This window comes from Grampus griseus (genome assembly GCF_964374135.1).
Source record: "Grampus griseus genome assembly, chromosome: X".
NCBI classification, from domain to species: domain Eukaryota; kingdom Metazoa; phylum Chordata; class Mammalia; order Artiodactyla; family Delphinidae; genus Grampus; species Grampus griseus.
Window position 1 is genome coordinate 42,561,323 of NC_138999.1, and position 10,987 is coordinate 42,572,309.

Genomic DNA, 10,987 nt, shown 5'->3' on the forward strand with positions numbered 1-10,987 from the left:
TATTCATTGCTACTAGGGTGTAATTGTTTCTAGACCCTCTCAGTGTACAGAGCTAGAAAATACATGTATATAGTCTAATCCATGTAAACACACATCTATATTTATATATTTTGCTATAGGCATATATACTTTAAAAACATAAGTACACTACTAATACCTTCCATTTTAACACAACAACACAAGATTCATTCTAGTTTCCTCACTTTTTATATTTGTAAGTCCCTTCTCCAACAGAAAGAAACCTAGCTCCCAATATCCACAATAAATTTACTTATTTGTGTAATCATATAATACACATTAACTCCAGAATTGCTAACCCACAAGACTGTGAAAAACAAATCTACCAACTACAGGTCAATACTTTTTTACAGCTTCTTTTGTCTTCAGGTTCCTGGTGGTCTGTAGTCAAAATACTGTGTTTAACAAGCCTATTGTAGCTTCAATATTTGATGCAGTTCCTTTTTGTTTTTAATCTGATGGTAGTCAAAATACTGTGTTCAAAAATTACTTGGGGGAACTTCCCTGGTGTCGCAGCGGTTAAGAATCCGCCTGCCAATGCAGGGGACATGGGTTCGACCCCTGCTCTGGGAAGATCCCACATGCCACGGAGCAACTAAGCCCGTGCGCCACAACTACTGAGCCTGAGCTCTAGACCCTGAGAGCCACAACTACTGAGCCTGAGCTCTAGACCCCGAGAGCCACAACTACTGAACCTGAGTGCCACAACTACTGAAGCCTGCGTGCCTAGAGCCTGTGCTCCGCGACAAGAGAAGCCACCGCAATGAGAAGCCCACGTGCCGCAACCAAGAGTAGCCCCTGCTCGCCGCAACTAGAGAAAGCCTGTGCGCAGCAATGAAGACCCAACGCAGCCAAAAATAAATAAATATAATTAATTAATTTAAAAAATTACTTGGGTTAGTTCTCCCTCTTCCCACCACCCCCCATGAGGCTGCACGATTCATTTGAAATATTGTTAGGTTCCTTTGTTTTCGTTTGAATTCCATTTTGCCCTCCCCTCCACCCCCTTGTTGAGGTAACTAATCTATTTAATTTCTGGTTTATCTTTTCTGTTTCTTTTCACACAAATGAACACATATGAAGGGGAGCAGAAATGCCACACCAAAACATGCTGCTTTGATTTGCATTTCTCTAATAATTAGCTATAATGAGCATCTTTTCATGTACCTGTGGGCCATCTGTATGTCTTCTTTGAAGAAATGTCTACAAAATGTTCCACTTTGGCGTGTGGCTTATTTTAAGCTGAAAGCAATCAAGACCCAGCACACTCAAGAAAAACGTTTACCTCTCTTTTAACTGCTTAGAAGAATTTAGATAGGGGTCTGGCCCAGAAAGAGAGCTATATCAGAGATAACTTTTTATCTGAAAGACTTACCCACATGGCAGGGCAAACATTTGACTACCAAACATCTGCTCTTCTTATCATCCTGTGAATTGCCCTCCTCCCATTTGAAACCCCTTTGAAGCCCCTATTCCATTCCTTAGCTCAGGATGGCATATAAGCTTCAATTGCCTAACTACTTTTGGGTCTCATATTTTTATGGGTATCCTGTACATACGAAATTAGTTTTTCTCCTCTTAATCTGTCTTATGTCAATTTAATTATTAAACCAGCAAAGAACCTAGAAGAGTAGAAGGAAAATTTTTTCTGCCCTGACACATACATGTATATTATCTTATTTATCCTACATTAAGGGTAGCATCCTATAACTATTCTTTCACACTTTGCATTTTTCATTTGATAATATCTTCTTTCTCCCTCTCTCGGTCTCAGGTGCATAGTACCCCATTTTGTAGATGTATCATAATTTAGCCACTCTTCTATGTTTGCCCATGTAGGTGGTTTCCAATATTTTGCAATTATAAACAATGCCAAAAAGAATAACCTTGTACCTATAGGTATTTTTTTATTATCTGAGGTGTATCGTCAGGGTAAATTCATAGAACTGGGATTGCTGCATCAAAAAGTGAATATCTGGATTTAGTTGATACTCCCAAGTTCCCTCCCAAAAGGGCTGTTCCAAGTTCATTCCCACTATCGACGTGTTTGAGTGCCTGTTTCCCCACAGACTAGCCAATAGCCTGTGTTGTTGTATTTTTAAATTTTCTCCAATCTCAGAACAAAGAAATGGTATCTCATTGTAGTTTTTTTTTCCCCCTTATTTTCATCAGACCAAATGATCTGCCTGCTGTGGGAAAATGGTTTCAGCCAGGGCTCTTTTTTTTTTTTCCTTTTTCAACGTATGAACTTTATTGAAATATATTCTCTATCTGTATACACCTCTACCTATTTTGAGGGTACAATTCAATGAGTTTTGACAAACACATACAAAGATGTAACCACCACCACAATAAATATATGGAAAAATTCCATTACCCCCAAAAGGTTCCTTACTGACCCATCCCAACCCTCCACTCCATCTTAGGCAACCACTGATTGGCTTTCTGTCACTGTAGATTATATGTGTTTGTGTAGGGTTTCATACAAATGGAATTAGACAATATATACTCTTTTGTGTCTGGCATCTTTCACTCAGCATAATGCTTCTGAGATTCATCCAAGTTGTGTGTACCAGTATTTTTTCCTTTTTATTGATAAGTAGAATTCCATACTGTGGATATACCACAATTTGTTTATCCATTCTCTTGGTGTAGTTTTAATTTGTTTTTCTCTACTTATGAGTGAAATTACGCTTTTCATATAAGTTAAGGCCATTTTAATATCCTTTTTTAATCTGTGAATCGCCCACATCTTTTGCCCATTTTTTCTAGTGGCTTTTTGGACTTTTTTCCCCTTAATTTTCAAGAGTTCTTTGTATATTGGAGATATTAACACTATATTGCAATATATGTTGCATATATATTGTCCCATTTTTTCAGTTGTCTTTTGACCATGTTTATGATCCTAGGAGCTAGAAAACCGATGTATGCATGCTAACCCATGTATACACACATATCTATAAGTATTTCTGTATCTATTCATCTCTCTCTATATATATTTTTAATAAATTTATTTATGTATTTGTTTGTTTTTATTTTTGGCTGGGTTGGGTCTTCATTGCTGCGCACGGGCTTTCTCTAGTTGCTGCGAGCAGGGGCTACTCTTGGTTGCGGCACGTGGGCTTCTCATTGCGGTGGCTTCTCTTGTCGCGGAGCACAGGCTCTAGGCACGCAGACTTCAGTAGTTGTGGCACGTGGGCTCAGTAGTTGTGGCCTGCAGGCTCTAGAGCGCAGGCTCAGTAGTTGTGGCACATGGGCTTAGCTGCTCCGCAACATGTGGGATCTTCCTGGGCCAGGGCTCGGACCCATGTCCCTTGCATTGGCAGTCAGATTCTTAACCACTGTGCCACTAGGGAAGCCCCCATCTATATATTTTAAGATAAACACAAATTCATACTGATATTCCAGTACCACGTAGTACATTCTAGCCTCCCCTTCTTGCTCATCTGTAGCCTTCCATTCCAACAGTGAGAAGCCCAGCTCCAGCCATCCACCACCCATTTACTTAATTGTTTGATCCCAGTGTATATGTATAGCAATATCAGAATTGTTAACCTGTACTCCTGTGGGAAACAACTTTACCAAAGTGGAGTTAAGTGCTTTTCTATGGTTCCCTTTGTCTTTAGCCTTGGAGTTTCCAGTCAAAATACCATTTTCCAAGGTTACTTAGATCAGCATACCTTCTCCCCATGCTCTTCAGCGACATTATGTCATACGTTTAGAATAAAGTTAGATTATATTGTCACAGCCTCCATTCCATACTGGGATTCCCTGACCTCCTGGTTGATTTTTAAAGTTTTTCATACATTAAGATGCATTTGTGTGTGTGTGTGCTGTAAAGATCTATGGGATTTTTTTATTATTATTATTTTATTTTTTAACATCTTTATTGGAGTATAATTGCTTTACAATGGTGTGTTAGTTTCTGCTTTATAACAAAGTGAATCAGTTATACATAAACATATGTTCCCATATCTCTTCCCTTTTGTGTCTCCCTCCCTCCCACCCTCCCTATCCCACCCCTCCAGGTGGTCACAAAGCACCGAGCCGATCTCCCTGTGCGATGCAGCTGCTTCCCACTAGCTATCTATTTTACGTTTGGTAGTGTATATATGTCCATGCCACTCTCTCACTTATGTCAATTGACCATATATGTGTGGGTCTATTTCTGTTTTGTTTTGCTTTTTTTGCGGTACGCGGGCCTCCCACAACAGTGGCCTCTCCCGTTGCGGAGCACAGGTTCCGGACGCGCAGGCTCAGCGGCCATGGCTCACAGGCCCAGCCGCTCCGCGGCATGTGGGATCTTCCCGGACCGGGGCACGAACCCGCGTCCCCTGCATCGGCAGGCGGACTCTCAACCACTGCGCCACCAGGGAAGCCCGTGTGGGTCTATTTCTGGAGTTTCTATTCTCCTTCATTGACATATTTGGTTGTCTCCCCCGCCCCCAGTTTTATTGAGATATAATTGACATACAACACTGTATAAGTTTAAGGTATACAGCTTAATGATTTGACTTACATACATCATGGAATGATTACCACAGGGAGTTTAGTTAACACCCACATCTCATATAGATACAGAAGAAATGATTTTTTTCCCTGTGATGAGAACACTTAAAATCTACTCTCTTTGGGACTTCCCTGGGGGCACAGTGGTTAAGAATCTGCCTGCCAATGCAGGGGACACGCGTTCGAGCCCTGGTCCAGGAAGATCCCACATGCCACGGAGCAACTAAGCCCGGGCACCACAACTACTGAACCTGAGCTCTAGAGCCCGCGAGCCACAACTACTGAGCCCACGTTCTACAACTCCTGAAGCCCGCGTGCCTAGAGCCCATGTTCCGCAACAAGAGAAGCCACCGCAATGAGAAGCCCGCACACCGCAACGAAGAGTAGCCCCTGCTCGCCGCAACTAGAGAAAGCCCCTGCGCAGCAGTGAAGACACAATGCAGCCAAAAATAAATAAATAAAAGTTTAAAAAAAAGAATCTACTCTCTTAACAATTTTCAAGTATATCATACAGCAGTGTTAACTATGGTCATCATGTTGTACGTTACATCCCTAGTACTTATTTATCTTAGTACTTATTTATCTTATAACTGAAAGCTTGTGCCTTTTGACCACCTTCATCAAATTCCTCCCCCCCATTTGGCTGTCGTGATACCAATGCCACAATATCCTAATTATTATAGCTTTACAGTAAGTCTTGACGTCAGGAAGTGCAAGTCCTCCAAATTTGTTCTTGGTTTTCAAAGTTGTTTTGGTCCTTTGCATTTCCATATGAATTTTAGAATCTACTTGTCAAGTCTAGAAAGAAAGAAAGGAAGGAAGGAAGGAAAGAAGGGATGGAGGGAGGAAGGAAAGAAGGAAGGAAGGAAGAGAGAGAGAGAAAAGAAAGAAGGAAAGAAAGGAAGGAAGGAAGGAAGGAAGGAAGAGAGGGAGAGAGAGAAAGAAAGGAAGGAAGGAAGAAAGAAAGGAAGGGAGAAAAAAGGAAAAAAACCTTGCTGGGATTGTATTGAATCTATATATCAATCTTGGGAGAATTGATGTTTTAATAATATTGAGTCTTTTGATCTGGGAACATGTGTATCTCTCCATTTATTTAGATCTTTAACTTCTCTCAGCAAAGTTTTGTACTGCTGAGACCTGTACTGTGCGTACAGGTCTTGGGCGTGTACTTTCATATTTTTGACACTATTATGAATGGTATTTTAAAATTTCAATTTTCTATGGGTCATTGCTAGTATCTAGAAATACAGTTAAATGTAGTATATTGATCTTGTATCCTGCAATCTTGCTAAAGTCACTTATTAGCTCTAGTAGCTTTTCTGTAGATTTCATACGATTTTCTACACAGATGATCATGTCATCCCCGAATAAAGACAGCTTCATTTCTTTCTTGCCAATCTTCATGCCTTTTATTTCTTTCTTGCCTTATTGCACTGGATAGAACCTCCAGTACAACGTTGAACTGAAGGGCTGAGAGTAGACATCCTTGCTTTTTTCCTGATCTTAGGGGGAAAGGCATTCAGTCTTTCACCATTAAGTTTGATGTTACTGTAAGTTTTTTCATAAATGCTCTTCATCATGTTGAGGAGATATTACCTTTTACTTCTAGTTTTCTGAGAGTTTCTTTTTTGTTGTTTCTTTCTTTCTTTTTTTTTTTAAGCCAGGAATGGATGGTGGATTTTGTCAAATACTTTTTCTGCATCTTTGAGATAATCACATGTTTTTTCTTGCATGGGGTAAATTCAACTTTGTTTTGATGTATTATCTTTTGTATATACAATTGGATTAGATCTACTAAAATGATTAAAACTTCTGCATCTCTGTTTGTGAAGAATGGTTCCATATGGTTTTCTTATACAATGTTCTTTGGTTTAGTATCAGTGTAATGCTAGTATCATAGAATGAGTTGGGAAGTATCCCCTCCTCTTAAATCTTCTGGGAGAGTTTGTGTAGAACTGATTTTATTTCTTCCTCAAGTATTTGGTAGAATTCCCCAAGGAAGCCATCTGGGCCTGAACTTTTCCTTGTGGGAAGATGTTTTATTACAGATTCAATTTCTTTAATAGATACAAGGTTATTCAAGTTTTCTGTTTCTTCCTGAGTAGGCACTGGTATTTTGTGTCTTTCATGAAATTTGTTGCCAGAATTATTGTCATAAATATGCTCATAATATTCTATTATTCTCTTTTTAAAATTGTGGTAAAATATGCATAACAGAATTTACCATTTTAACCATTTTTAAGTGTACAATTCAGTAGCACCGAATACATTCACAGTGTTATGTAACCATCACCATTGTGTATTTCCAGAAGTTTTTCATCATCCCAAACAGAAACTCTGTACCTATTAAGCATGAACTTCCCATTCTCCCCCAACCCCCAACCCCTAGTAACCTTTATTCTACTTTCTGTCTCTGGGAATTTGCCTATTCTAGATACTTCATAAAAATGGAATCATACAATATATGTTCCTTTATGTCTGGCTTATTTTGCTTAGCAGAGTGTCCTCAAGGTTCACCCATGTTGCAGCATGTGTCAGAATTTCATTCATTTTTATGGCTGAATAATAATCCATTATATGTATATACCACATTTTATTTATTCATTCATCTGTTGATGGACACTTGGGTTGTTTCCACCTTTCAGCTATTGTGAATAATGCTGCTATGAATGTTGGTGTACAAGTATTCCCTATTATCCTTTTAATATATGTAGAACCTGTGATGATGTCACCTTTCTCACTCCTGATACTGATCATTTGTATCTTCTCTCTTTCTATCCTGATCAATCTGGTTAGAAGTTTATCAATTTTACTGATCTTCTCAGTAATATTGGTTTCATTAGTTTTCTTTATTGTTTTTCTGTCTTCTATGTCATTGATTTCCACTCTCATCCTTATTATTTTGTTTCTTTTGCTTATTTTTCTCTTATTTTTCTTTTTCCTTAAGGTGGAAGTTGGGGTATTTGATTTTAGATCTTTCTTGTTTAGTATAAGCATTTTGGTACTATAAATTTTCCTTTAAGTATTGCTTTAGCTGCATCACATAAATTCCGATATGTTTTCCTTTTTTTCAGTCCATTTTATAATTTCTTCTTAAAATTCTCTTTATAATTTCCCTTTTGATTTCCTCTTTGACCCATGGGTTATTTAGAAATGTATTATTTAGTTTGCAAATATTTGGGGACTTTGTAGATCTACTTTTCTTATTAGTTTCTAATTAAAATCCATTGTGGTCAGAGAACACAGTATGACTTGAATCCTTTTAAATTTCTTAAAACTTGCTTTATGGCTCAGAATATGGTCTTTCTTGGTAAATATTCTATGTACACCTGAAAAGAATGTGTATTCTGCATTTGCTGATGGAATCGTCTATAAATATCAGTCAGGTCAAATTGGTTCTGATTCAGTCTCCTACATCGTTACTGATTTTCTGACTGATTGTTCTACCATTTATTGAGAGAGGAGTGCTGAAATCTCTGACTTTATTCATGGATTTGTCTACTTCTTCTTGCAATCCTATCAGTTTCTGCTTCATTTATTTTGAATCTCTGTTATTAGATTATTGACATAGTTGGGTTTAAATCTACCATCTTTCTATTTGCTTTCTATTTGTCCTATCTGTTCTTTGTTTCCTCTTTCTTGGCCTTCTCATGGATTTATTGAGTGTTTTCTATAATACCATTTTAGCTCCTATGTTGATTTATTAGTTATAACTCTTTGTCTTACTTTAGTAATGGTTTTAGGGTTTAACTTATTTTTAACTCATTATTTATTCATCTTTAACTTTTTTTTTACAATATGCTGTCCAATGATAGTGTACTATTTCATGTATAGTATAAGAAACTTATAACAGTGTATTTCCATTTCTCCCTTCCCAATATTTGTGCTATTGCTGGCCATACATTTTATTTCTTTTCTTTTTTAAAATAAATTTATTTATTTTATTTATTTCATTTTTGGCTGTTTTGGGTCTTTGTTGCAGTCCACGGGCTTCTCACTGTGGTGGCTTCTCTTGCTGCAGAGCACAGGCTGTAGGCACGTGGGCTTCAGTAGTTGTGGTGCAAGGGCTTAGTTTCTCCACGGCGTGTGGGATCTCCCTGGACCAGGGCTCGAACCCATGTCCCCTGCATTGGCAGGCAGATTCTTAACCACTGTGCCACCAGGGAAGCACCCCTTTACATTTGGCACTCAAGACAAGTGCCTCACCTGCCTGTCCCTAATCCTAGCTCTGGTTAAGTCCTGCTTTTTATTTTTCTGGCCTTAAAATTCTTGCCTTTAGGGAATTCCCTGGCAGTCCAGTGGTTAGGACTCTGTGCTTTCACTGCTGAGGGCATGGGTTCAATCCTCGGTTGGGGAACTAAGATCCCACAAGCTGTACAGCACAGCCAAAAATGAATAAATTAATTAATTTTAAAAAACCCTTGCCTTTAATGGGAGCTTTTAGTCCATTTACATATTATGGAATTATTGATATGGTCAGATTAAGCTCTATCTGGTTATAATATGTTTTCTATTTGTTCCTTCTGGTTTCTGATCCTCTGTTCCTCCTTTCCCATCTTCTTTTGAGTTAACCAAATATATTTTAATATTCCATTGTTATTCTTCTATTGGCTTTTCATCTGTACCTGTTTTCATTATTTTCTTTAGCAGTTGCCCTGGTGATTACAAAATGCATCCTTAATTTATCCCAGTTGACTCAAAGTTAATATTTTACCATCTCATATGAGATGGAAAAACCTTGCAAAAGTATAGTTTCATTTCCCAAATCCTGTCCTTTGTGTTATGGTTATGTATGCTATAGCTATACACATTTTATGTTACAATTCAGCTTGATCCATTTGAAGCATGTTTTTAGGATATTTTGGAGAAGATCTACAGTAACCCTTACTCTAGGGCTGAAGTAGCCTACTCTTAAGGCATGGTCTTTCTGGAGTGTCTGTTTCTCAGTGGGGTATTGGGTGAAGATTCTGCACTCAGGCTGGTCAAAATCCCTGTGTCTCCCAGAATTGTGCAAGCATCGATTCAGTTCACATTAGCCCAGGACTGATCTCTGCTTGGCCTCGCAGTGTCTCATTCTAAGCCTGCACAGCCTAGTATTTGGCCAAAGACCTAAAGCAATGCCTTTGGTGACTTCTGGAAGTCTGCCTCTACAAAGCTCTTTTTTCTCCAATACCATGCCTGCTAGACCGAAGTCCCGAAATCTGATCTCTCCCATCCAGCTCAGTTATATTGCTATTCTCTTCCTAGGCTCCACTTCCCTCCAAGGGGCTCCTGAAACTGACCCAGGCAGAAAGAAAGTACAGTCTAGGCTTACTGTGTGCTCACCTTAAAGTTTTGCCCACTAACTTTATTTTTATTTTAACATTTTTATTGGAGTATAATTGTTTTACAATGGTGTGTTAGTTTCTGCTTTACAGCAAAGTGAATCATATATATATATATATATATATATATATATATATATATATATATACACATACATACATATATCCCCATATCTCCTCCCTCTTGGTCTCCCTCCCACCCTCCATATCCCACCCCTCTAGGTGGTCACAAAGCACCGAGCTGATCTCCCTGTGCTATGCGGCTGCTTCCCACTAGCTACCGGTTTTACATTTGGTAGTGTATACATGTCCATGACACTCTCTCACTTTGTCACAGCTTACCCTTCCCCCTCCCCATATCCGCAAGTCCATGCTCTAGTAGGTCTGTGTCTTTATTCCCGTCTTACCCCTAGGTTCTTCATGACCTTTTTTTTTCTTAAATTCCTTATATATGTGTTAGCATACGGTATTTGTCTTTCTCTTTCTGACTTATTTCACTCTGTATGACAGACTGTAGGTCCATCCACCTCACTACAAATAATTCAATTTCGTTTATTTTTATGGCTGAGTAATATTCCATTGTATATATGTGCCACATCTTCTTTATCCATTCATCTGTCGATGGACACTTAGGTTGCCTCCATGCCCTGCCTATTGTAAATAGAGCTGCAATGAACATTGTGGTACATGACTTTTTGAATTATGGTCTTCTCAGGGTATAGGCCCAGTAGTGGGATTGCTGAGTCGTATTGTAGTTCTATTTTTAGTTTTCTAAGGAACCTCCATACTGTTCTCCATAGTGGCTGTATCAATTTATACTCCCACCAACAGTGCAAGAGGGTTCCCTTTTCTCCACACCCCCTCCAGCATTTATTGTTTCTAGATTTTTTGATGATGGCCATTCTGACTTGTGTGAGGTGATACCTCATTGTAGTTTTGATTTGCATTCCTCTAATGATTAGTGATGTTGAGCATCCTTTCATGTGTTTGTTGGCAATCTGTATATCTTCTTTGGAGAAATGTCTATTTAGGTCTGCTGCCCATTTTTGGATTGGGTTGTTTTTTGGATATTGAGCTGCATGAACTACTTGTAAATTTTGGAGATTAATCCTTTGTCAGTTGCTTCATTTGCAAAT